Raw genomic sequence first — 27,529 nt, forward strand, 5'->3', positions numbered from 1 at the left:
TTATATTTTCAGTAAAATGGCCCATTAGGATTCATGAATGGAGTGGCATTCTACCAGAAAATATGAGGTGACTTTGAAGGCTGTCTGTAAGACTGTCTGTAAGATGCTTAAAAAAAAACAAGAAAGTTTGTCTCACCGATTTGATCAGCATGCTCTTTAACCATGCCATAGAATATTGAACCTCCAGAGCCACAGCAATGTGATTGACTCTTTATTGTCTTCAGAGGACAACTAGGGATGGGCAATAAATGCTGGCCAGCCAGCAACGCCCGTGTCCCACGAATGAATTTTTTAAAAATCATTTTCTTTTCAGGCCAGAACATTTAGAATGAACATTGTGGCTCCCTGACATCTGATAAAAAATGCAGCACCTATTTATACTCCTACTGATGGTCAATACAGAAACTGGTGAAAATGTTTGCCACTATTAATGATACATCAGTCATCTGCTTGACACCTCTATGAATTGCAGATTAATCAATGTTGCTGATGTATTAACCTCTTTTTGGGTGGCACATCACTGAATGCCTTTTGCAAATCAAAGAAAACGGGGTTGCCCTTTTCTATCCTACTCGTTATATCCTCAAGAAACTCTAATAAGTTTGTCAAACAGGATTTCCCTTTTGTAAACCCATGTTGACTTGTTCTAATCACACTCTGCTTTTCTAAGCACATTCCTATGCTTTCCTTAATAATAGATCCCACCACTTTACCGATGACTGATATCAGGCTGACGGCACTATAGCTTCTTCCTGTTTACTCTTTCCCTTCTTTCCTAAGGATGCTGTTACAACTTTTAACTTCAAATCTGCTGGAACCATTCCAGAATCTATTTGGAAAATCATAGTGAGAGCATCTACTATCTCTGCAGATATCTCATTTAGAACCCAAGATATAAACCTTCAGGTCCCAGGGAGATGTGGATTTTACTCCCTTGAGTTTCTCCAATACTTTTCTTCAGCTGAAATGAATTACCTGAATTTCCTCACTCTTATAAGCCCCTAGGTTATCCTCAGTGTCTGGTACGTGGCTTGTGTCTTCCACACAAAGGACAGCAGGTTTGGAAGTGGGGAGGGAATTTAATCAGGCGGGAAGGTGGCGGGTGGGGATCCCATCATGTTACTGCCTCTATTCCAATTAAGTCTATGGCGGGAAGGCTTATACAGTAAGAGTTTTAACAACACCAGGTTAAAGTCCAACAGGTTTATTTGGTAGCAAATACCATTAGCTTTTATTTGGTAGCTAATGGTATTTGCTACCAAATAAACCTGTTGGACTTTAACCTGGTGTTGTTAAAACTCTTACTGTGTTCACCCCAGTCCAACGCCGGCATCTCCACATCGGGAAGGCTTATGGACAGCTTTCCCAATTCATCACCAGTTGAAGCCCTTAAGGGGCAATTAATGCTCAAGTAAGGGTCTCGTACCACTGCCAATGTCTGGCTCACTTCACGATCCGAGGTCAGTGGGGGGTGCCATTCTGGCAGCAATCACCTCCTCCCTGGTGGTGCTGCTGAGCAAAAGAGATACTGGTCTCTGATTCTCCAGCAGTGCTTGACAGCTGGGGCTTCCCAGTCTGCATTTCCTGCTCTTCAACTTCAGAAACCTCACTGGAATATATCAGCATATCAATATCAGCCCATACACTGCAAATGAAAAAAATCGCCTACTGCAGTGTGATGTCAGAGTGTCACAATGTATGACCGGTCTCATACCTGGTGAGTAGTCCTCCCAGGGGAGCTCAGCGGTGAATGCAGTGCTGATTCAGGGTAATGCCAGGGTAATGTCAGTTTGATGTGGTGCCAGGGTAATGTCAGTTTGGGTGCCCCTGGGTGAGAAATGTTTCCTGGTGTGCTCGTGGGGCGCTGGGGCGGCCTTTAAAAATGATGCCCATATCATTGAATTGTGGAATTGATGGTAGGGTGGGCAAATCATCATTGAACCCCCGACCTGCCTTCTTTATCATCTAAGTGCGGAAAAAGCCTCCATTGCCAGCCGGCCTCAACACTGCTTTTCCCATCCAATATTGGCCTTCCCCAATATTGAAGAAATGCTCAGCCAAAGGGTTGTGAATCTTTAGAATTCTCTACCCGCAGAGGGCTGACTATGTTTAAGGCTCAGACAGACAGGTTTTTGGTCTTTCAGAAAATGAAGGGATATGGGGAGCTGGCAGGAAAATGGATTGAAGTCCAAAATCAGCCATAATCACATTGAACGGTGGAGCAGGACCGGCAGGCTGTATCAAATTCTCCTGCTCCTGTTTGTCATGCCTCCTTTCGCTCCTCCCCTTTGCCCTCCAAATTCCCTGCCCCAACTTCAGTACCTCTCCCCTTTCCTGCTCTCATGCTGTAATGCCAGGCTTGGTACTCTTAGATAAGCCTAAAGCTTACTGTTGTGCCTCTTTTGACATGGTTCAGGGGGCTCATCAAGGCACTGCACCCTCACAAACAACAACCTCAAACTCCTAGCCTAATCTCTCCTCAACATCCCACCCAACATGTCAACAATTTTACATTGTCCTCCTTGGCAAACTCACCTTTCCCAGTGTTGACTCTGTGGACATTGCCAATGGACCAGCTCTTCCCACCCTTGCACACATACCCTTCCTGAATGCCCATTCACTTATGAGCTAGGCCCTTACATTTCTCTGCAGGTATAGTCCTTCCTTCCTGTAAATCTGCTGTCATAACCACTTTGCATGTGCAAACCCCCGACGATCTCCAATCTCTCACTGTGAAGGTGAGAAAAACTGGGTTCGATGGGGGGGTGGGAATTTAGATATTTTGGCCATTGCCAGAATTTTCAGCATGACGGAGAGCCACTCGATTGTGACGAAAATCGGGGCCCACTTTTGCAGCTGATGAGATGAAGCTGCCCAGAGACTACCAATGGGGAACAATCGTATTTCATTCCAGTTGTTTAGAGCCAGGAACTGGTTTAGTTTTGGTTAAGTGATGTCCGCATTCAGTTTGTGCTAATTCCACTGGATCACAGTTCCCCTGATTGACTCTAAATTCTGACAGAGACTGAAATCACCAAGAATTTCCAAAGGTTGCCTCTTTTTGGCACAGTGCCAATGTGCTCCCAGGACCTGTGAGCTTGTAGACCCAAGAAGGGGAAAGGAGGGGAGAGTGGGGAACAAGGGCGAAACAGGTTCCTGGTGAAGAGCACAAATTTGCGACTGTTGCTCCTTACAATGGCCCCTGTACCTCCTGTTGCTGTTATTTGAAAGCTGTTTTTATTGCTGCCTGTGGTGTATAGAGGAGCTTGGCTTCCATCAGTTCCCAGCACGGAGAGACAACAGTTCCTTTCTCTGAGACAGCCTTGGAAGTCATGCTAAGGAGAGTTGATGACCAAGAAGACTGTAATTTGTGACAGAGCAGTCAGTGTTGCTGTGCAGGTCAATAAAGTGCCTGCAATAATTATGATGTGGAGTTGCCGGCGTTGGACTGGGGTAGACACAGTAAGTAGTCCCACAACACCAGGTTAAAGTCCAACAGGTTTATTTGGTAGCATGAGCTCGTGCTACCAAATAAACCTGTTGGACTTTAGCCTGGTGTTGTGAGACTAAAAACTGTTCAATAATTATAGCATCCACACAAGTAAGAAAGAAATTCAGCACCTTGAGGACCTGGTAACAGACTCTTGTGCTGACCTGAGTCCTGAGCCAAGGTTAACAATGGACCTCATTGGAATGTAGAGTTCAGATGTCAGATGGGGCTCACTGTGTAGAACCTGACAAGTAACTCTTTAAACCAGAGATGTACTGAAGGTAGATTGTTGAGGGTGGGGTCTGAAAGACGTGGCAATGCTGAGGGTGGGGAGTCAACAGCCTGCAGTGTGCATGTGTACGGTGTATGCGGTGTGTGCGCGTGTCATCTGTATTAGCAAGAACCCAAGAAGCTAGGGGCGGAATTCACTGGCCATTCACGCCAGCTGGATTCTCCAGTTCCGCTGCAGTGACTGAAGATTTGGCTGAACACCAAATCCTCCATCCTTGCCAACAGTGGCGGCGGGGCCTGAACAGCCAGGACATCCCGGTCTAGCCGTCAAAATGGTGATTATTGCTGAATGTTCTGAACATATGTGTCATTCAGATTGGTCAATAAAATCGAGGATATTTCTTTGGAAATTAAGGATTTATGAGGTAGTGTTTTTGTCCAGAGCTCAATTTTCAATTTCCTATCTCGAATGATCCAGCACAGAAGAGAACCATCATGCCTATAGCTTTGATAGAGTTTTCCAAAGAAACCTGATTTCCTGCTCTTTACCCCTAGTCCTGTAATTTTTTCCAAGTATTTATACAATCCTTTTTGAATGCGACTATTGAATCTGCCACTTCCAAACAACACAATCCAAATCACAACAACTTGACGTGTGAAAAAAATGTTTCCACATGATTCAATTGCCAATCAGCTTAAACCAGTGCCCTTAAGTTACCGATTTTTCTGCCACAGGAAGTAATTATTCCTTACTTGCGATCAGTCAAAACCATTCATGAGTTTGAATAGCTATATCAAATCTGGTCCGAACCTTCTGTACTCTCACTACAGCTTCTCCAAATAACTGAAATCCCTGTTACAATTCTGGCCAATCTTTCCTGCACCGTCTCTAAGGCCTTGACATTTTTTTGCATGAAGTGCAGTGCCCAGAATTGAACACATTACTCCAGCTGAGGCCTTGGAAGTGTTTTATAAAGGTTTAGCGTAACTCATTTTGTCCACAGTTTGGTTCCATTTTTAATCTGTGCAGCAGAAGACGCAGGAGCTCGGTGTCTCGTACATGTAGGAGGGAGTCCCTGTAAAATCAGAAAGTACATCCCCAACAGGAATAAAAAGAGAAAGGTTATAAATGTTATAAGTGTACGGCCATAACAGCCAGATAGAGACAGATATATGTCACTTACATTGCCTGAGATCCAGACAGGCTCAACACGCAATTCTCAATGTGATTTTAATTTAGCCTTGAACTCTTTGTATGACTGGCCATACCGATGAACGTAATTAATATTTGAGACCAGACTCCTGTATGGATGGAGCTTCTCTTGGCTTGCGAGAGGTCACTTCAAACCTGGAGGCAAAAAAAAAAAAATTGCTTTCACAGAACTCGGATGGTTGTAAGTATTTGGATAATGTTACTTGTCAATACTTTAATATTAACAATAAAGGAAGGAAAGAATTTGAGCTGCAGATCAAACCCTTCTGGAGGAGGAAGCTGATTGCTTTTGTAACACACAAAGCTAAATCAATAGGAAAAGCGATGTTTGAATTTGGAAAGCAAAATGAAACATCTGGAGTGACAGCCTGGTTCAAAATTTGACTTCACATTGGTAACGAGTTGTAAAAATCTAAGAGTAAATTAAACTTTCTGAGAGGTGGCACATTAGCCTCTGCAACATGATTGTGAACAAAGGGTCACAACGCTGTTAGCACATTCTCTACAAGATATAGCAGGCAGCGAGATTGATTGGTTATAAATTGAGTTACACTTGGCTGCTGATGTAATTTACTCTGTCCACAGACAACCAAGTTAGCCAATGATGACCAGTTTTTTTTAAGATTGGTCGGGCAAGTATTTAAGGCAGTGTGTGTGATAGCTGTCCACTTCTGACTGAGCAGGAGTACGGCAATCAGCATCTTTCTAAAAAGAAAAGCTGCGAGGTGTTCAAGAATTGAACTTGTGGCCTGGACCCCTGTTGCTCTGCTGGTGCCAGTATGTGGAGCAGAATCTGCACTTCATTTCACCCTATTACCCACTCCCGGCCCACCCCCCCCACCCAATGGACTGGCATCGAAAACCCTGTCCCAATCTGGTAGAAATGTAGATGCGCATTTGTTTATGAATGCATTGGACACAACAGGTTGAAGCCATACTGGCACAAGGACAATGGGTCGAATGGTCTCCTGTGTCTGTGATTCACTGGTGCAGCCATTTCCAGAAGTCTACTCTGAGGGAGCAGAGATATAAGGCTAAATATGAGAAATGCTGGGCAAACAAGAGAAGAAACTTTTCTCATGCAGAGAATTGTGCAGCTGTGGAATGCACTATAGAGTCACTGATTAAAGCAGAGGGTGCTCTATTTACCTGCATCTTTCTGAAGTCCTTTCCAGTCCTTTTGGCCTTAATCAAGTATCCCATGTTTGTGTCATCTGCAACTTTAGAGATGTGGGGGCTAAATATATTATGCCATAAATCAGCAGGTGTCTGAAACGGGAAGCATAAAAACCACGCTAAATTGGTCTTGGGACCTGCAAAGGATTCTAGCCATGGAGACAGGGGCATAGCTGAGGTATTAAATGAATACTTTGCATCTGTCTGTACCAAGGAGGTCGATGCTACCCAGGACATGGTGACAGATGAGGAAATTCTGTTCCTACAAGGGAAGGGTTCAAAATTGAAAAGGAGGAAGTGTTGAATAGAGTGTCGATACTGAAAGTTGACAGGGCACTGGGACCAGATGAGATGCTTCCAAGGATATTGAAGGAAGTGGGAATGGAAATTGCACAGGGTGCTGGCCATGATCTTTCAGTCTTCTCTAGGCTCAGGAGAGGTATTAGAGGACTGCAGAATTGCAAATGTTACTCCCATGTTCAAAAATGGTGGACTAGCATCTAGAAACGATTATTCGAGATAGAATTAGTGGTCACATGGAAAAATATGTGGGTTGATTAGGAAGAGCCAGCATGGATTTCTGAAGGGGAAATTGGGTTTCACTAACTTGCTGGAGTTTTCTGAGGAGGTACCAGAAAGGGTCGATGGGGATAATGCTGTTGATGTGGTTTACATGGACTTTCAGAAGGCATTTGATAAAGTGCCACACAACAGACTTCTGAAAAAAAGTTATAGTTCATAAAATAAAGGGGACAATAGCAATGTGGGTACAAATTCAGCTGAATGATAGGAAGCAGAGAGTAAGGGCAAAATTTTCTTGTCCTGCCCACCACGGGAATCGTAGCAGGCGGGGTCGAACCATGCAAAGGTCCGGTGACCACAGGTGTGATTTTCCGGTCTTGGGGCGAATGTAGCCAGAAATTCCACCCTAATGGTCAGTGGATATTTTTAAGGCTGGAGGGAGGTTTGTAATGGTGGTTCCCCAGAGGTTGGTATTGGGATCTTTGCTTTTCTGGTGTACAGGGGACAATTTCAAAGTTTTTGGATGACACAAAAGTTGGAAGTATTGTAAACTGTGAAGTGGATAGTGTAGAACTTCAAATAGGACATAGATAAGTTAGTGGAGTGAAGAGATAGGTGGCGGATGAAGTTCAATGTGGAGAAGTATGACGTGATGTATTTTGGTAAGAAGAACATGGAGAGACAATATGAAATAAGGGGTATAATTCTTAAAGGGCTGTAGGAGCAGAGAGACATGGGTGTATATCTGTAGAAGTCATTATAGGTGGCAGAACAGATGTAGAGAGCAGTGAATAAAACAAAGTTTCTGGAATTAGTTAATAAGGGCATAGAATTCAAGAGCAAGGAGGTTATGCTGAACTTGGTAGAAACTAGTTAGACCTCAGTTGGAATATTGTGTACAGTTCTAGATGCCACACTATAGGAAGATCTGAAAACATTGGAGAGGGTGATGAAAAGGCTTACAAGAATGGTTCCAGGGATGAAAAACTTCAATTATGAAGATAAATTGGAAAGGTTTGGACTGTTCTCTTTGGAGAGAAGAAAGCTAAGAGGAGATTAGATAGAGATGTTCAAAATTAAGAGGGGGCTGGACAGAATAGATAGGGAGAAAATATTCCTGCTCATGAAAGGTTCAATGACAAGAGGGCACAGATTTAAATCAATTTGCAAAACAAGCAAATGTGATGTGAGAAAAAACTTTTCACAAATGATTCGTGTCTGGAATGCACTGCCTGGAAGTATGGTGGAGGTAGGTTCAATCGAGACATCCAAGAGGATGTTAGATGATTACTTGAATAGAAACAATGCGGGGGAGTATGGGGAAAAGGCAGGGGAACGGCACTAATTCATGATGCTCATTTGGAGAGCTGGTGCAGACACAATGGACTGAATGGCCTCCTTCTGTGCCCTAACAATTCTGAGATTCTGTTGTTGGTTCGACTGTTTGTAGATTAGGAAGTTGAGGAGGCTTGTTCAAGCCCAAGCGTTCATTATGATACTTCTGTCAAAAGATGGGGGTCCCCCAAACTCTGGTATTCTCATTGTTAAATTGAGATACAATTACACATCCTATTAGATGATAAATGTGTTCTCCAGCAAATTCCAGTGAATAAGGATGCTCCCTTCACTGAATTCTTGGTGATGTAATGAAGATGAAATGCCACCTTTAGATTACAATTATAGGAGCATGTTGTACTCATATTAATAATTAATGGCTCATAGAATTTGTGCATTTTAACAATTCTTCTCTACATACAAGATTGGTTACCATGAGAACATTTTATCCAGAATTTTCTTTGAGAGCTGAATTGGATAGCTTGTAAAAAGAACAAGCACGGGGTTCACAATGCACGATTACCCCATGTAAAGCAGACAATGTGATAACTTCATGCAGCTTGCTCATTATCATTACCTCCGTGTGCAGCCAGTACCAACTATATTATCGATAGGCTGCTAGTAAATGTTAGCCAGCACATTTGAAAGGAGAGATGCATTGTGTCTGGAACAAGTGCCGGGAGTCCTTAGTGAGCTGTACCTGATTTGGCAAAGAGACTAAGATGGCTGAACTTAAGGGAGTGTTGGCAACAAGGGTTTCTAATGCTGGACAGGAGGGAGGGGATACAAATGAGAAGTGATGTCCTGTATCTTCAGGGAGTCAGGAGACCCGCAGGGATACCTTGGGATTGTAGTGGGACCCAAATAGCTGCAAAGTGTAATGTCGGGAGCCAATCCCAAGGACTTGTTGGCTGCAGTGTCGCACAAAGAATGGCACAGTGGTTAGCACTGCTGCCTCATAGCGCCAGGGACCTGGGTTTAATTCCGGCCTTGGGTCTGTGTGGAGTTTGCACGTTCTCCCTGTGCCTGCGTGGGTTTCCTCCGGGTGCTCTGGTTTCCTCCCACAATCCAAAGATGTGCAGGTTAGGTGGCTTGAGCATGCTAAATTAGTGTGCCAAGATGAATAGGTTAGGGGAATTAGTTGGGTAAATATGTGGATTATGGGGATAGGATCAGAGCAAGATGATCTGTCATAGAGTCGGAGAGTCAGTGTAGACTCGATGGGCCAAATGTCCTCCTTCTGCACTGTAGGGATTCTATGATTCTCTGAAGTTTAATGTCCTCACACAAATGACCAAGATCAGTCAATGTATCTTTAAATACCACACCCTTACAAATAGACCATCAGGCTTACACCCTGGCTCAATGCACCGCAGCCTTTTCACTCACCTATCAACAATTTCCATCAATCAAGAATTGTATGTGACATTCATAAGCTTCCCCCCGCGCACTCACCCACTTAGCATTACTGCACACCCCACAACCACACGGTGACAATCATTCAACCATGACAATGGTCAAACATTGCACATCGCTCACTGAAACCCATCCCCCTTTATTGCAGGGAAAGCAGTGGACAACTGACTGCAGGGGGAGCAGTGCGCCTGAACACTTTAAACCCACAGAAGAGGCAGGTCTGGTGATGATTTGAATGTCCATTGCCGAGGCACTGTTCAGAGGCAGGGTTGAATTCATTGAAGAATGCATTTGGTCGGTGCAGGCTTGGAGGGCCGAAGGGCCTGTTCCTGTGTTGTAATTTTCTTTGTTCTTTGAAGATAACTGTATTCTCATATTTAATCCTCCTCCTCACATCCAACATCTCCCTCACGCCACAAACTCATCTGGCTTGTGGGCAGAAATAAAGGAGCGACTAAATCCAATTTCTTTCCCAAGATATCTATGGAGAGGTGAAGACAAAGTAATGGAAGGTGCTGTTGTAACACATGATAGCGGTTTCTCTGGGGCATTTGTATGCAGATGATTTTGATGGGGGTGCATTATGATTTCATATTCCTCTGGGTTCATTTGAAGTCATCCATGATACTATAAAACGATTCATAAAACCTTAAGCACGTCTGCATATTTATGCTGGTTGCTTGAGTTTGTGTTAAGAAAACAAATTTTAAAATCTTGGAATGCCTTGGGAATTGAAACAACTTATGTTAATACATAAAATGAGATTATAATTGCATCATGTGCCTTGAAATGAAAAGAATATGGCATGAGTTAAGCAGGGACAAACATTCTGTAGCTGAAATTGGACCAAATGACTACATGATTATATGTCATCCTAGAATCATGGAATCCCTACAGTGCATGAGGAGACCATTTAGCTCAATGAGCCTGCACCAACAACAATCCCACCCAGGAAGGATCCCCGTAACCCCATGTTTTTACCCTGCTATTCCCCCAACTCTAAGGGGCAATTTACCATGGCCAATCAACCTAACCTGCATATCTTTGGACTGTGGGAGGAAACTGGAAAACTTGGAGGAAAACCCATGCAAACATGGGGAGAATGTGCAAACTCCACACAGTCACCTGAGGCCGGAATGGAGCCTAGGTCTCTGGTGCTGCGAGGCAGAAATGTTAACCACTGTGCCAAAGACAAGTTTCCACTTTTGTGTGGACAATAAGGTTCTATTCTATTCTAATGTACATGACATGAGATGAGTTTGCATCTTTGATGTAGCGGGTGCTACATCAGCCTGTGGGGTACTGAGGTATGCCCCAATTGTTGATCCCATAATGGTACAGGGAACTTAAACAAAGATAGTTAGAAACAGAAATGTGATTGGTCAGCGAATGTCCTTTCCATGGCAAAGAGAATCAAGGGATATGGGCAGGAAAATGAAGTTGACATAGAGGTAAAAGAGTCCCAGATGACCATAGGCTGCTCCCCATTTTGAGGGGGAGAGCTGACTGGTGGTGATTTTAACCTGAGGATCACCACACCTCAGGTGAGAGGCAAGGTTGAGGAGGCAGGGCCTTCATGAATAACTTCAGAACACCACACAGAACTGGTGCCTTCATGAATAACTTCAGCCGGTACGGGAATCGAACCCGAGCTGTTGGCAGCACTCTGCATCATGAACCAGCCATCCAGTCAACTGAGCTAAACCAATCCCACACTTGATGTAGAAATTCATCCATGAATGATGGAGCAGGCTTGATGGATCCATATGGCCTATTCAAAGAAAAAAGTACAGGACAGAAACAGGCCGTTTGGCACTCCAAGCCTGTGCTGATGATGATGCCCTTATTTTTTATAGTATACATTCTTGTAACCACATACAGATTAGGTTATGTCCATTTTTTGTATTGATCCCAATCACCTTTGTATAAGTAGAGATAACATATAGCATCTTGCTAATTGTCACATTCACCAAAGACTATCATTCATTCTATAAACCTTGCAATTCAGAAACAGGGTTCCCGCATAGATTGCCATCTAGAGGAAAGGTCCCAGTAGAACACTGTATGGGCAATGAACACTGAAATTAGCGGTGATTTTATTATGTTTTGTTCCTTTTAATTTCATTCACTGATTTTAGGAGGTCTTGTGGCACAGTGGTAACACTGGACCAGAAGCTTCAATTTCAACGTCAGAACTTGTTGGCCATGGAAGGAACATCCATAATGGTTCAACAGGCTGATGACCAGCTCGGGAAACTTTCCACCACTTCCCCCACTATCCCCCAAAGGGAAAAACTGTGCGTGTGTGTGTGTGAAGATACACTAAAACAAATTCACTTCATTTATTTAAAAATAATTTAGAATATTCGTATTAGCTCTCCCTTAGCTTGCTGTGCTCCAGCAAATACTGCCTTTATGTTGAAAACCATTTACCCTCAAAATCCCTACAGTGCAGAAGGAGGCCATTTGGCCCATCGAGCCTGCACAACAACAATCCCGCCCAGGCTCTATCTCCATAACCCTATGTAGTAACCCTGCCAGTCCCCCTGACACTAAGGAGCAATTTGGTACGGCCAATCCACCTAACCTGCATATCTTTGGAATGTGGGAGGAAACCCGAGCACCCGGAGGAAACCCACACAGACACGGGGAGAACATGCAAACTCCACACAGACAGTCACCCAAGGCCGGAATTGAACTGGTGCTGTGAGACAGCAGTGCTAACCACTGTGCCACCCATGATGATTGGGTAGTGTTTGGGATGATTGGGTGGTGTTTCCATACAATGTGTATGGATGTGACTGGCACATGATAGTCTGTGCTTGCCCAGCAGTACCAGAAAAGAGCCAGAACCACATGAATTCTTGTGGTGGTGATTTTGACCACCATGGGCAGTGCTGTCCCTGTGGTGTAATTGGATGGGTAAATAAGCAGCAGCGTCATGAACCTCAGTCTGTATTTCCCTTCATTTTAGATATTCCCAAATAGATTCACATGGAGCTGGTAAACATGTCTGGATGAGTAATGATGGATGCAGACAATCCATTTTTGAATTCACACCCTCTCTTGCATCCATACCTCCATTTTCCCTCTTCTTCTAACTCTGAAGAAATGAACAGGTGACCAGGGCTCTCAAATGTAAGGCCATTTTCACAATTTTGGTTCAAGCAGTATTTCAATAGCTCAATTTCAGAAGTGACTTCCTGATCTTTATTTAAATGACCAATGAAGGACACAGCATGATCCATGGATGAAAATAGGAAAGTTGAACAACTCATTGCCGTTGCCGTGTGGCACAGGTGGCACGGTGCTTAGCATTGCTGCCTTCAATTCCCACTTTGGGTAACCCTCTGCGTGGAGTTTGCACATTCTCCCCGTGTCTGCGTGGGTTTCCTCCGCTGCTCCAGTTTCCTCCCACACTCCAAAGATGTGCAGGTTAGGTGGATTGGCCATACTAAATTGCCCCTTAGTGTCCCAAGATATGTAGGTTAGATGGTTTAGCCATGGGAAATGCGGGGGTGTTACGGGGTTAGGATGAGGGAGAGAGCCTGGGTAAGATACTCTGTCAGAGAGTCAGTGCAGACTCGATGGGCCAAATGGCCTCTTCTGCACTGTAGGGATTCTATGATTGTAAATTGATTATGGAAGTGAAGCATTCAGTGTGAGAATACCTTACATTGGTCTAAAAGTTTGCTGCCAAATAATGCTCTCGACAAGTCCAGTGAGGAGCCAGCAATATTGAAATTCACGCCATTCCCCATTACCAATATACTCCGATTATGCCACAGCAATCATGCTGGTTGGAAAATCAGCCTTTATATTTTTTCATCTCAAATATAGAATAAAAATATCTTGCAATGTTTCCATTTTTCTGATATCGTCTCCGGAATGATTGGGGTGTTCAAGATTATGAGGGGCATGGGCAGGGTGGATAGGGAGCAGCTGTTTCTCTTCGTTGAAGGATCAGTTACGAGGGGACACAAGTTAAAAGTAAGGGGTGGGAGATTTAGGGGGATTTGAGGAAAAACCTTTTTTACTTCGAGGGTGATGACGGTCTGGATTGCACTGCCTGGGAGGGTGGTGGAGGCGGGATGCCTCACATCCTTTAGAAAGTACCTGGATGAGCACTTGGCATGCCATAACATTCAAGGCTATGGGCCAAGTGCTGGCAAGTGGGATTAGGTGGGCAGGTCTTTCATGCGTCAGTACAGACTCAATGGGCCGAAGGGCCTCTTCTGCACTGTAGGATTTTGCGAATGATGTGTCCACAACTCTATCAGTACTCGAACTGTGGCTGAACCAGTATTTTATATAGATTCATCAGCACTATCTTGCTTTTTTTTGAAAGCCCAATTATGATAAGAAAGTCCGAAGGTCATGTGATGCAAAGCTTTCTAACCCTAGGTAAAAATCATAGATGTGTAATGTAAATGCGTACTTCAAAATCCCTGCAAAACGAAACCAATGATTTCAGGGGAGAAACAATGTAAGAATTTTCATGTTTCATTTGGAACCTGCTGTACTGGTTGAGAACTGGAGTCTAATTAAATCGTCTGAGCCTGGAACTGCTGCGTTCAGACTAAAATTCCCAGCATACATAGCAGAGTTGCTAAGCAATTAGTGGAGTAGAGGAGCACATCAGTGCAATAACCCTGCAGTCAACTGCTGTTCATTCATGGTCGCCAGTATCTTATTAATGGGTAATAAAACTAAACTGCTGTATTGTGAATGTCGCACAATGAAACAGCCGTACCGTAGGAGGATTGTAAACCTTGTGATTTCTAAGCATGAGATGCTCCAATCTAAATACAACACACTTTTATTGAGCCACACAAACAGACGCACGCAGTTGATGCAATTGTCATAAATCTCTTCAGATGCGTCGCTCCAAAAAGAAAAAAGAGTTTGATGAATTTAATGAGTAACAAAAGGTTTCTATCCATTGGATGATCGCAAACATCTAATTAAAATGGATAATCAAATCCGCGTGACATTTGTTGCTCTATTCCAACCACTTGAGTTCAACATTGGTCAGAGGTAGAGACTCATTGAATAGAATGGATTTACATCATCACCAGTGGAGCAATGTTCAAACCAGAATGAGTTTTTTTTTAAAGTGAGTTTATTCTCTTTTTAATTGCCTTTCAAATCATTACTCTGCGTAGGAACTGTGAACATTGTGTGTGATAGCAATAAGGAATTAATCACTACCAAACAGAGGATACCCTCTTGTTCAACGTTGTTGATTTTAGTAGAATGCATTTAAATAGAGGAAGCTCTGATGCTGGCTGTGGGAGGCCCTGTTAACAATATCACAAAAATGCAAACGAAATGAAACTGAAAAATAATTTGTATAGAAAAAGGGAAAAAGAAATCCAGAGTCCAGCAATTAAAGCAGCAAGGTGATTTCCAAGTTTAATTAGAGGGAAACAGGTACTCGAGAGTGATTACATGGCAATAATCTTATTTAAGTAATTATACAATATTGTAAAAGTGAATGATTTGTTTTAATTGAAGGTTGAATAAAAATTTGAAACAGAGGAACATAGAGTTGGGAGGCAGCAGCCAAAGCAGACTAAGGGTTAGTGTTGAGTTGCTCCAGCAAAGAGAGAACCTGGATTGAATGGCCCCTTTACAGTGCTGTCAACATCTCAGCTTTTATGAGACCAAAGACAAGATGGAAATTCCAGACAGAGGGACAGGGCTCTGGTGGAACGTTTCTGGAGGAATTTCTAATATATAGTGGCCTTGCTTGTGGGTGAATTTCATAATTATTTTCCTCAGAATTGTTTGTTTTAAGCATCTATTATTTTGAAATTATATTTATACATCTGCACGGCAAGAAACCTCCATAATCATAAAGGTGTTGAAAGCAATTATCCTATCAAACACCTAAACAAAACTCTTTAGGAATAACACCTGATCTCCATTGGAGAAGCCCAGCTATGCCTCTGTCAAAACTTACCTCATTATGGCTGGTACCACTGCAACCTAATCAGTGAGAATTCCCAGCAGAGTGTTAATTGTATATGAATTGTGGTTAATTGTACATAGATGGTGGGTGTTAACCAGGGATTCACTTCTGTTCTGTAAGTAGGAACAGACTGAAACTATGGTGGTTGGGTTAGGAGATGCTTAATTGCAATGTGTATCTCTGTAAATAAAAGCACATGAAGAGTGTAAAGGTTGGTGCCAGTCCTATTCTTTATTGGTTGGAATAGAGATTGCAGCAGAGAATTATTGCCCAAATGTGAAGGTTGGGAAAATAAGATGCAGATAGAAACCTGAAATCCTCATTCTGGAAAATGGCAAAATGCAAGTGCAAAATGTAAGGGTGTGATTACCGTCTGATATTCTCAGAGTCTGAATCAAAGAACTTGTGAAAGAATGATCTGGAGATGTGGATGCAGGTTATTTCCCTACCAAACAGAAAACAAGACATGGCCTTGCATAGATTTCCCTCCAAGAAGTATTATCAGAAGTAAAGTATTTTGTGAGGTGGATGCCTGTCAGTTGGATAGTGATTAAGGCTTAAACCTTTGGTTAGAGTTCTTCGATGAAATTTGCAAGATGGCTTCTTAATTGTTTATAGGGCAAGGTCAGAATTTGATAGATTTCAGAAAACCTTTGACCATTTTGTGCAAGAATATATCATGGACTTTTACAGATTGTCAATTTGGGAGATCACTGGATTAGTACTAGTGTTTAAATTACTGGATTGGGTTAACGTGTCTCATATGAACAGACCCCTGCTTCTAACTGGTGTTCAGTTCTCTAAGATGGAGACCCTATTGGATCAAATGTCTGTTTTCCCCAGAAACTTTGAAGGCAACAGTTATTTCCTTCAGCCTTCATGGGACAAATGAAACATTCCATGGTGCTACAAAAAATTGAAAGCTCAATGATCGCCAGATTTTAAAATATAGAACATAGAACATAGAACATTACAGCGCAGAACAGGCCCTTCGGCCCACGATGTTGCACCGACCAGTAAAAAAAAACTGTGACCCTCCAACCTAAACCAATTTCTTTTCGTCCATGAACCTATCTACGGATCTCTTAAACGCCCCCAAACTAGGCGCATTTACTACTGATGCTGGCAGGGCATTCCAATCCCTCACCACCCTCTGGGTAAAGAACCTACCCCTGACATCGGTTCTATAACTACCCCCCCTCAATTTAAAGCCATGCCCCCTCGTGCTGGATTTCTCCATCAGAGGAAAAAGGCTATCACTATCCACCCTATCTAAACCTCTAATCATCTTATATGTTTCAATAAGATCCCCTCTTAGCCGCCGCCTTTCCAGCGAAAACAATCCCAAATCCCTCAGCCTCTCCTCATAGGATCTCCCCTCCATACCAGGCAACATCCTGGTAAACCTCCTCTGCACCCTCTCCAAAGCCTCCACATCCTTCCTGTAATGTGGGGACCAGAACTGCACACAGTACTCCAAGTGCGGCCGCACCAGAGTTGTGTACAGTTGCAACATAACGCTACGACTCCTAAATTCAATCCCCCTACCAATAAACGCCAAGACACCATATGCCTTCTTAACAACCTTATCTACTTGATTCCCAACTTTCAGGGATCTATGCACACATACACCTAGATCCCTCTGCTCCTCCACACTATTCAAAGTCCTCCCGTTAGCCCTATACTCAACACATCTGTTATTCCTACCAATGTGAATTACCTCACACTTCTCCGCATTAAACTCCATCCGCCACCTCTCGGCCCAACTTTGCAACCTGTCTAAGTCTTCCTGCAAACTACGACACCCTTCCTCACTGTCTACCACACCACCGACTTTGGTGTCATCAGCAAATTTGCTAATCCACCCAACTATACCCTCATCCAGATCATTAATAAATATTACAAACAGCAGTGGCCCCAAAACAGATCCCTGAGGTACACCACTTGTAACCGCACTCCATGATGAATATTTACTATCAACCACCACCCTCTGTTTCCTATCCGCTAGCCAATTCCTGATCCAATTTCCTAGATCACCCCCAATCCCATACATCTGCATTTTCTGCAGAAGCCTACCATGGTGAACCTTATCAAACGCCTTACTAAAATCCATATATACCACGTCCACTGCCTTGCCCCCATCCACCTCCTTGGTCACTTTCTCAAAAAACTCAATAAGGTTAGTAAGGCACGACCTACCTGCCACAAAACCATGCTGACTATCACCTATCAATTCATTACTCTCCAAATAACTATAAATCCTATCCCTTATAATTTTTTCCAACATCTTGCCGACAACAGAAGTGAGACTCACCGGTCTATAATTCCCGGGGAAGTCTCTGTTCCCCTTCTTAAACAATGGGACAACATTCGCTAACCTCCAATCTTCTGGTACTATACCAGAGGCCAACGACGACCTGAAGATCAGAGCCAGAGGCTCTGCAATCACTTCTCTTGCCTCCCAGAGAATCCTTGGATAAATCCCATCCGGACCAGGGGATTTATCTATTTTCAGACCCTCCAGAATATCCTGCACATCCTCCTTATCAACTGTAATACTGTCTATTCTACTCCCTTGCAACCCAGTGTCCTCCTCAGCTATATTCATGTCCCCTTGCGTGAACACCGAAGAGAAATATTGGTTCAATGCTTCACCAATCTCCTCCGGAAATAGTCTAGATCAGGACACAGTGCCAATGTAGCAAAAAGGTTAAAGAGAGGTAGAATGAGAAACCATTTGTAAACCTGGTTATCACAACAAAAGACAAATTGGAACAAAAGAATGGGGAAACGTGACCCAGTAATCCTCCAGGGATAGTTTATAGGTGCTTCAGCTGTGATTCAAAGCACTATTATACGGTAAACTTCCCAAAGCGACGAAGCATGCTCCTCAAAATGAGAGATAAACAGAACTATGAGGAAGAAGTTGAAGAAAATAATAAACCAGAACAAATTATACTGGTCACAGGAAATTTAACCCTGTGATGAATGTGTTATGATGTGGAGATGCCGGCGTTGGACTGGGGTGAACACAGTAAGAAGTCTCACAACACCAGGTTAAAGTTCTGGCTGTTTGCACTGTTTGAGAGCAGATTTCCACTCCATCTGATGAAGGAGCAGTGCTCCGAAAGCTTATGGTATTTGCTACTGTGGTGAACCATCGTTGGTTCCCACTAGGTAGTACTGAGCCAGGGTCTGGCCAGTACTACGAGTATGTATATATGTTGCTGTTGGGGTTAGGGATGGGTTGTTCTACTTGTTGCTGTTGGGGTTAGGGTTGGGCTGTTACACCTGTATTATAGTTATTATGGTACATCCCAGTCGGGCTCCGCCTCCTGGGAGAAGTATAAAGGTCACTGCTCTGTCTGGGACCCCTCAGTCTGGGATCGTGTACTATACATGGTAGCTTCGTTGTAATAGTAAATAAAAGCCTTTATTTCCTTGAGCATCTCAAGCCTCGTATGTGATAACGCGCATCAGCTACCAAATAAACCTATTGGACTTTAATCTGGTGTTGTGAGACTTCTTAATGAATGTGTTAGCCAAGCTTACTTTAACTGTTCAATACTAGATTGTTCTTGCATTTCAATAGTATGTTGGAATGGTTGGTTAAAATGCTATCGTAATCCACTACGTACTGAGGATCAACATTAGTTAAGGAATGTAAAAGTACTAGTTGCTTTAGGTTTTGCAATGACAGTTACTGAAGTGAGTTGTAATTCCATGTAACATAGCTGGAGTAAGCCATTTTGTAAGTACCATTATATTCTCTATTAAGTAAACCTATGAAGCAGGTAAAAACAAAACTTAACAAAGAGCATGATAAGGCAATTATTTTAGAAAAGTCAGCAGATCTACTATCTACTTAAAGGTATAAACCTAGTGCTATCAAACAGCAACTGCTCAGCAATAACCTGTTCTGTGATGCCCAGTTTGGGTTTCGTCAGGGTCACTCAGCTTATGACCTCATTATAGCCTTGGTTCAAACATGGACGAAAGGGCTGAATTCTAGAGGTGAGGTGAGATTGACAGCTCTTGACAAGAAGGCCACATTTGACCAGATTGGCATCAGTGAGCCTCTCTAAGCTGGAATCAATGGGCATCAGGGGGCAAACTCTCCGCTGGTTGGGGTCATACCTAATACATAGGAAAATGGTTGTGATTGTGGAGGGTCAGTCATCTCAGCTCCAGGACATCTCTGTAGGAGCCCCTCAGGGTAGTGTCCTAGGCCCAACCATCCTCAGCTGCTTCATCAATGACCTTCCCTCCGTCGAAAGGTCAGAAGTGGGGCTGTTCGCTAATGATTGCACAATGTCAGCACCATTCGCGACTCCTCAGATACTGAAGCAGTTCATGTTCAAATGCAACCTGACTGGATAATATCTAGGCTTGGGCTGACAAGTGGCAAATAACATTCGCATCACACAAATGCCAGGCAATGACCATCTCCAATAAGAGACATTCTAACCACCACCCCTTGACATTTAATGGTGTAACCATCACTGAATCCCCCACTGTCAACATCTTCGGAGTTACCATTGACCAGAAACTCAACTGGTTTCACCACATAAACACAGTGGCTACAACAGCAGGTCAGAGGCTAGGAATACTGCGGCGAGTAATTCACCTCCTGACTCCCCAAAGCCTATCCACCATCTACAAGGCACAAGTCAGGAGTGTGATGGAATACTCCCCACTTGTCTAAATGGGTGCAGCTCCAACAACACTCAAGAAGCTTGACACATCCAGGACAAAGCAGCCCGCTTGATTGGCACCACATCTACAAACATCCACTCCCTCCACCACCGACGCTCAATAGCAGCAGTGTGTACTATCTACAAGATGCACTGCAGCAATTCATCAAAGATCCTTAGACAGCACCTTCCAAACCCACGACCATTTCCATCCAGAAGGAAAGGGCAGCAAATACATGGGAACACCACCACCAGCGAGTTCCCCTCCAAGCCAGTCACCATCCTGACTTGGAAATATATCGCCATTCCTTTGCAGTCACTGGGTCAAAATCCTAGAATTCCCTCCCTAACGGCATTGTGGGTCAACCCACAGAACATAGACTGCAGCGATTCAAGAAAGCAGCTCACCACCACCTTCTCAAGGGCAACTAGGGATGGGCAATAAATGCTGGCCAGCAAGCCCCATGAGTGAATAAAAAAAATGTTTCTCATCAGTGTGTTAGACAAGTATTAATGATTTCAGGTGATTGGAATTAGAGATAACATGAACAATTTGTCTTAAAGTTTAATAGACCATGATCTCACCTTGTCAAAGGTTAGACATCCTGCTGAAAGATGAAGAAGGGTATATGAGCCTAATGGAAGAGATAAGTGAGTGTTAAAAACATGGTTGGTGGTAAACATTGGGTTATTCTAAATCCGAGAAGGGAAACTTGAAACAACTGCCCTCAACTGCATTTTGCCATTTGATACAATATGAAGAAAGATTTGAAATCAAGAGAATGATGTCCCCCAACTTTGTGATTATTTTAAATAAAATATTTATTAAGCAATAAAATAAGCAACAGTAAAATGAACTAGAAGTACCTTTAACTAAGACAATGACTATAAACAGTATCTCTAAGCTTACCTAGAGTCATAGAGGTTTACAGCATGGAAACAGGCCCTTCAGCCCAACTTGTCCGTGCCCCCTTTTTTTAAAACCCCTAAGCTAGTCCCAATTGCCAGCATTTGCCCCCTATCTCTCTATATCCATCTTATCCATGTAACTGTCTAAACGCTTTTTAAAAGACAAATTTGTACCCGCCTCTACTACTACCTCTGGCAGCTTGTTCCAGACACTCACCACCCTCTGTGTGAAAAAACTGCCCCTCTGGACCCATTTGTATTTCTCCCCACTCACCTTAAACCTGTGCCCTCTAGTTTTAGACTCCCCTATCTTTGGGAAAAGATATTGACTATCTAGCTGATCTGTGCCCCTCATTATTTTATAGACCTCTATAAGATCACTCCTCAGCCTCCTACGCTCCAGAGAAAAAAGTCCCAATCTATCCAGCCTCTCCTTATAACTCAAACCATCAAGTCCCGGTAGCATCCTAGTAAATATTTTCTGCACTCTTTCTAGTTTAATAATATCCTTTCTATAATAAGGTGACCAGAACTGTACACGGTATTCCAAGTGTGGCCTTACCAATGTCTTGTACAACTTCAACAAGGCGTCCCAACTCCTGTATTAAATGTTCTGACCAATGAAACCAAACATGCTGAATGCCTTCTTCACCACTCCGTCCACCTGTGACTCCACTTTCAAGGAGCTATGAACCTGTACCCCTAGATCTCTTTGTTTTGAACTCTCTCCAATACCCTTTACTGAGTAAGTCTTGCCCTGGTTCAATCTACCAAAATGCATCACCTTGCATTTATCTAAATTAAACTCCATCTACCATTTGTCAGACCACTGGCCCAATTGATCAAGATCCCATTGCAATCCGAGATAATCTTTTTCACTGTCCATTATGCCACCAGTCTTGGTGTCATCTGAAAACTTACTAACCATGCCTCCTATATTCTCATCCAAATCATTAATATAAATGACAAATAACAGTGAACCCAACACCAATCCCTGAGGCACACGGCTGGTCACAGGGCTCCAGTTTGAAAACAATCTTCTACAATCACCCTCTAGCTTCTGTAATCAAGCCAATTTTGTATCCATTTAGCTATCTCACCCTGGATCCTATGAGATTTAACCTTATGCAACAACCTACCATGCAGTACCTTGTCAAAGGCCTTGCTAAAGTCCATGTTGACCACATCAACTGCACTGCTGTCATCTATCTTCTTGGTTACCCCTTCAAAAAACTCAATCAAATTTGTGAGACATGATTTGCCACTCACAAAGCTGATTGTCCTTAATCAGTCCTTGCATCTCTAAATGGCTGTAGATCCTGTCTCTCAAAATATCTTCTAACAACTTACTCACCACAGATGTGAGGCTCACCGGCCTGTAGTTCCCAGGCTTTTCCCTGCAGCCCTTTTTAAACAAAGACACAACATTTGCCATCCTCCAACTTCAGGCGCCTCACCTGTGACTATCAATGATTCAAATTTTTCTGCTAGGGGACCCGCAAGTTCCTCCGTAGCCTCCCATAATGTCCTGGGATGCACTTTATCAGGTCCTGGGGATTTATCTACCTTGATGCGCTTTAAGACTTCAAGCAGCTCCTTCTCTGTAATATGTACACTCCTCAAGACATCACTATTTATTTCCCCAAGTTCCCTAACATCCATGCTTTTCTCAACAGTAAATACTGATGAGAAATGCTCATTTAGGATCTCACCCATCTCTTGTGCATCCGCACATAGATGACCTTGTTGATCCTTAAGAGGCCCTACTCCCTCCCGAGTTACTCTTTTGGCCTTTATGTATTTGTAGAAGCTCTTTGGATTCTCCTTTGTCTTATCTGCCAAAACAATCTCGTGTCCCCTTTTTGCCCTCCTGATTTCTCTCTTAACTCTACTTCTACACCCCCTATACTCTTCAAGGGATTCACTTGAACCCAGCTGCCGATGCATGTCATGTACTTCCATCTTCTTCTTGACGAGGGCCTCAATATCTCAAGTCATCTAGCGTTCCCTACTTCTACCAGCCTTGTTCTTCACTCTAAGAGGAATGTGCTTAACCTGTCCCCTGGTTAACACACTTTTGAAAGCCTCCCACTTACTAGACGTCCCTTTGCCTTCCCACAGACTCCCTCAATTAACTTTTGAAAGTTCCTGCCTGATTAGTTCCTAAATACCTAGTTCCAAACACCTTTGAAAAGTAAAGTTTTTAAAAATTAATTACAAATAAGGCTTACATTAACGCTGCAATGAAGTTACTGTGAAATTCCCCTAGTCGTCACAGTCTGGCGCCTGTTTGGGTCAATGCACCTGACTAGCATGTCTTTCAGAATGTGGGAGGAAACCGGAGCACCTGGAGGAAACCCATGCAGACACAGGCAGAACATGCAAACTCCACACAGACAGCGATCCAAGCCAGGAATTGAACCTGGGTCCCTGGCGCTGTGAAGCAGCAGTGCTAACCACTGCGCTAGCGTGCCGTCCACTACCTCTAGAGCTAATTCTCCCCAAGTGTCCAACAACATCTTATAGATTTTGATTTGAATTGATTTATTATTGTCACATGTATTGGCTGGGATACAGTGAAAAGTATTTTTTCTAGCGAGCTTTGCAGACAAAACATATCGTTCATAGAGTGCATAGGGGAGAAGGAAAGGATAGTTTGCAGAATATAGTGTTTCAGTTACCGATAGGGTGAAGAGAAAGATGAGCTTAATGTGTGATAGGACCATTCAAAAGTCTGATGGCAGCAGGGAAGAAGCTGTTCGTGAGATTTTTAAAATCTGTAACAAACATCCAGTAACAGTTACCACACCAGGCAAGTATATCTCCCTGGGTTTGCTTCTGAGGTAAAATAAACAACTGACTTCTCAAGGCAAGCTTTTTTCAAAAATGGGGCTTGCTGGGAGTCTAATAACTATTCGTACTGTGGCTGAGGTTGGCAGCAATTGCCTTTGCATAGGTTTAAACATCTCCAGTTATAGAAAGTTTATCTTCCTTTATCTGAACTAACCTCTTCAGAAGTCAAATTTAATTACCTTAATTTTGTGAGTCTACCTTTTCGAATGTAAATGCGAAGGTCGCATCTTGAAATCTGTAACAAGCATTGGGGGTCCTATAGAAAGCCTTCCATTAAAAAGACTGCATTCCATTGTCGAGAATGTAAGTAGACAATTGTCCTGACATGGGTGATTCATGCAAAGAGTTTACTCCAGATTGTTGGAAGATATAGTCCTTATCAAATAGTCTATTTCCAAAACTCCAAATTGCTTTCTGTTCAGTGTGATAGTACATCTGCTCTAGCAAGTATTACAATTAGTTCTGTTTTTTTTCCTCCATGTTTCACATGCAGGGAAATAAGTTTCTGTCCAAGCTGAGGTCACTGGGAAAATTTGAGAAGCACCAAGACATCCTATAAGGCAATCTGAGATAGAGTTTAATTCAAATGATTTGGTATACTATAAAAGAGAGGGTTAGAGGGAATGAAGGATCTTTGTAAGGTCATGGTCGAGATGTGAAAGATAAAAAAATATATATATCCATCAGCTGGACTATTTTTATGAAGTCCTTTTTTTCTGTGTTGTTAAAATAGAGAACTGTTGAGCTAACAAATGGTTCCACCAATCACCTGATGCCTTGCAGCAGTTTGAAGGTACAAATGGCCACAGGGATGAGGAATCTGTTCAGCTAACTCTGAACAAAGAAGAACCTTCACAACTCATAATCTACCATAATGGTACTAATAACCAAAGCATTAGCAGTCTTAGCACAACAGTTTCAACAAGGAGAGCATCCGCTAAGTTAACCCATGCCCACATCACCAAATTCAAAAGGAATCCCGACTCCAATTAAACCTCTAAATTCCAGTCTTGGGAATATCCTGAATAGGACATCAAGGAGGTATGACACGTGACCTCCCCAAAGTCGCACCGTGGTCTCGTCTGTTGGAACTGAACTCCACAGTTCCTGTTTGACTTCCAAAGAGAACAGAATTCCAGGTAACAGCCTGTGCTGTCTACCATCAAGCCAATGGTAGCAGAAAGATCTTGGACTCCCCCCAATCTGCCAAATGCTGGAACCTTGGAAAGGCCTCCCGGTTGACTCATTCTATGTGCCTTCTCCATAGTATCCCATAGAATCCCTACAGCGCAGAAGGGGGCCTTTCAGCCCATCAAGTCTGTACCAACTCTCCAAAGAGCATCTTACCCAGGCCAACGCCCCCCTAGCTCCACCCGCCCCCCACCATATCTGCATTTGCTTGGCTAATCCACCTAACCTACATTTCTTTGGACCGTGGGAGGAAACCGGAGCACCCGGAGGAAACCCACGCAGACACGGGGAGAAGGTGCAAACTCTACACAGTCACTCAAGGCCAGAATTGAACCTGGTCTGTGGTGCTGTGAGGCAGCAGTGCTAACCACTGTGCCACCCTGTCATGCAACCCTTGCACTCAGAAGATGGAGCATTCTGCAATCAGCCTCAGAAGGAACATTCCAGTTGATTTTCTGATTTTGGACTCTAGGCACGAGTAAAACCCATTCTTGTATTTTATTGTGGTTATGCCCTGAACCCTCTTCCTTTTTCCTTATCCCTCATTTATTCTGAGAGTGGAAAAATGGGTGGACATTATGAGAACCTTCCCACATGTGTATGTGTGTAAGAAGAAAACTAACCCTTTTATTTTCATCTTCCCTCGAGTTTGCTGTGCAAGTCATGAATAGAGGATTGGAACATTTCCAAATTTAAGGGTTGGGGAAAATACACCACCACTTATAAAAGAGGAAATTAGAATAAAAAAAACACCCTTTTGTTTTTGGACAGATAGACCGTGGGGAAATCAGGGCACCTGTCCGTGACAAGACTATGATGTCAACCTGTACGTATCAAACAATAACTACAAAATATCAGGCTCTGTACAGCTGGTAAAAGTAAGCAAGGCACCTTAATCCTCAAATGTTCATGTGCTTTGTGATGAAGATACAGAATTTGGCAAATCAGAGATCTGATATGAGTGATCCTGACACATAGGGCACACAGGCCAATTGTCTAGAGTGAGTACTCAGGTAATAGAGATGTCTAGTGAATGGAGGAATGCAAGGGGGATGCGCAGGGAAAGCGACTGGCAAGTTTAAATATTGGTTAAATGTTTGGATTGCCGCCCAAGAATTGAAGTCCACGCACTGGCAGAATAGAGTGGTGAATGAGAAGGCGCAATGCAAGTATTGATAGTGGGTTGGAGGTGATTCTTGTATTAGAAAACAATCAGATATCAGCGAAAGACCCAATGTTTAAACTTGCCGGTCACTTTTCCTGTGCATCCCCCTTGCATTCCTCCATTCACTAGACGTCTCTATTACCCGAGTACTCACTCTAGATAATTGTCCTGTGTGTCATGCAAAAGGGAGGTTTCACGATAGTAGACCTGACTGACATAAAAGTTCAAGTAGAGGCTGCAGCTTAATAGGCTAGATAATGACATAAAGGCCCCAGAACAGTCTTGGAACCAGAGAAGGTCTTGTGACCATGAAGTATTTGTGGCTACCAACAATTAAAGAATAAACTAGTAAAAGAGGAAAGACAAAGGGAATTAGGTATGGGGTTATGCGGGGTTATATGGGGTTATGCTGCAACTGTACAGGATCTTGGTGAGACCACATTTGGAATATTGTGTGCAGTTCTGGTCACCTCACTATAAGAAGGATGTGGAAGCACTGGAAAGAGTGCAAAGGAGATGCTGCCTGGTTTGGAGGGTAGGTCTTATGAGGAAAGGTTGAGGGAGCTAGCGCTGTTCTCTCTGGAGCGGAGAAGGTTGAGGTATGACATAATAGAGGTTTATAAAATGATGAAGGGGATAGATAGAGTGAACGTTCAAAGACTATTTCCTCCGGTGGATGGAGCTATTACAAGGGGGTATAACTATAGGGTGCATGGTGGGAGATATAGGAAGGATGTCCGAGGTAGGTTCTTTACTCAGAGAGTGATTGGGGTGTGGAATGGACTGCCTGCAGTGATAGTGGAGTCAGACACTTTAGGAACATTTAAGCGGTTATTGGATAGGCACATGGAGCACACCAGGATGATAGGGAGTGGGATAGCTTGATCTTGGTTTCAGATAAAGCTCGGCACAACATCGAGGGCCGACGGTCCGGGTCCGGGTCCAGGGGGGGCCATGGACTTTGGCACAGAAAAAGTCCTTGCAGATGGGACTGGTGAGGCTAAAGCAAAGCTATTTGCTTGGAGTTTTGAAGAGTAATTAGAATATTCTCCCACAGATTGAAAAGTAATCCTAAACCTCCTCTTAGGTCTTTGGCCACATGTTCTTAGGAATGTAGGTCTGATGACAGCTTGCCTCCTGGACTTGCACAATTTTGCAAGCTGTACTGTCTGGAGACAATACACATCTCTTTAACCTGTGTTGAATGCTCCCTCCACCCACATTGTCTGTACATTTAAGACCTGGCTGGCTGTAGAGATTTGCATTCTAATCAGTATTCTGTAATTTGATTTCTGTGTCTGTGCCCTGTTTGAGAACAGAGACCACTCCATCTGACGAAGGAGCATTGCTCCGAAAGCTT

Source organism: Mustelus asterias, chromosome 11, assembly GCF_964213995.1.
Source record: "Mustelus asterias chromosome 11, sMusAst1.hap1.1, whole genome shotgun sequence".
Taxonomy (NCBI): Eukaryota; Metazoa; Chordata; class Chondrichthyes; order Carcharhiniformes; family Triakidae; genus Mustelus; species Mustelus asterias.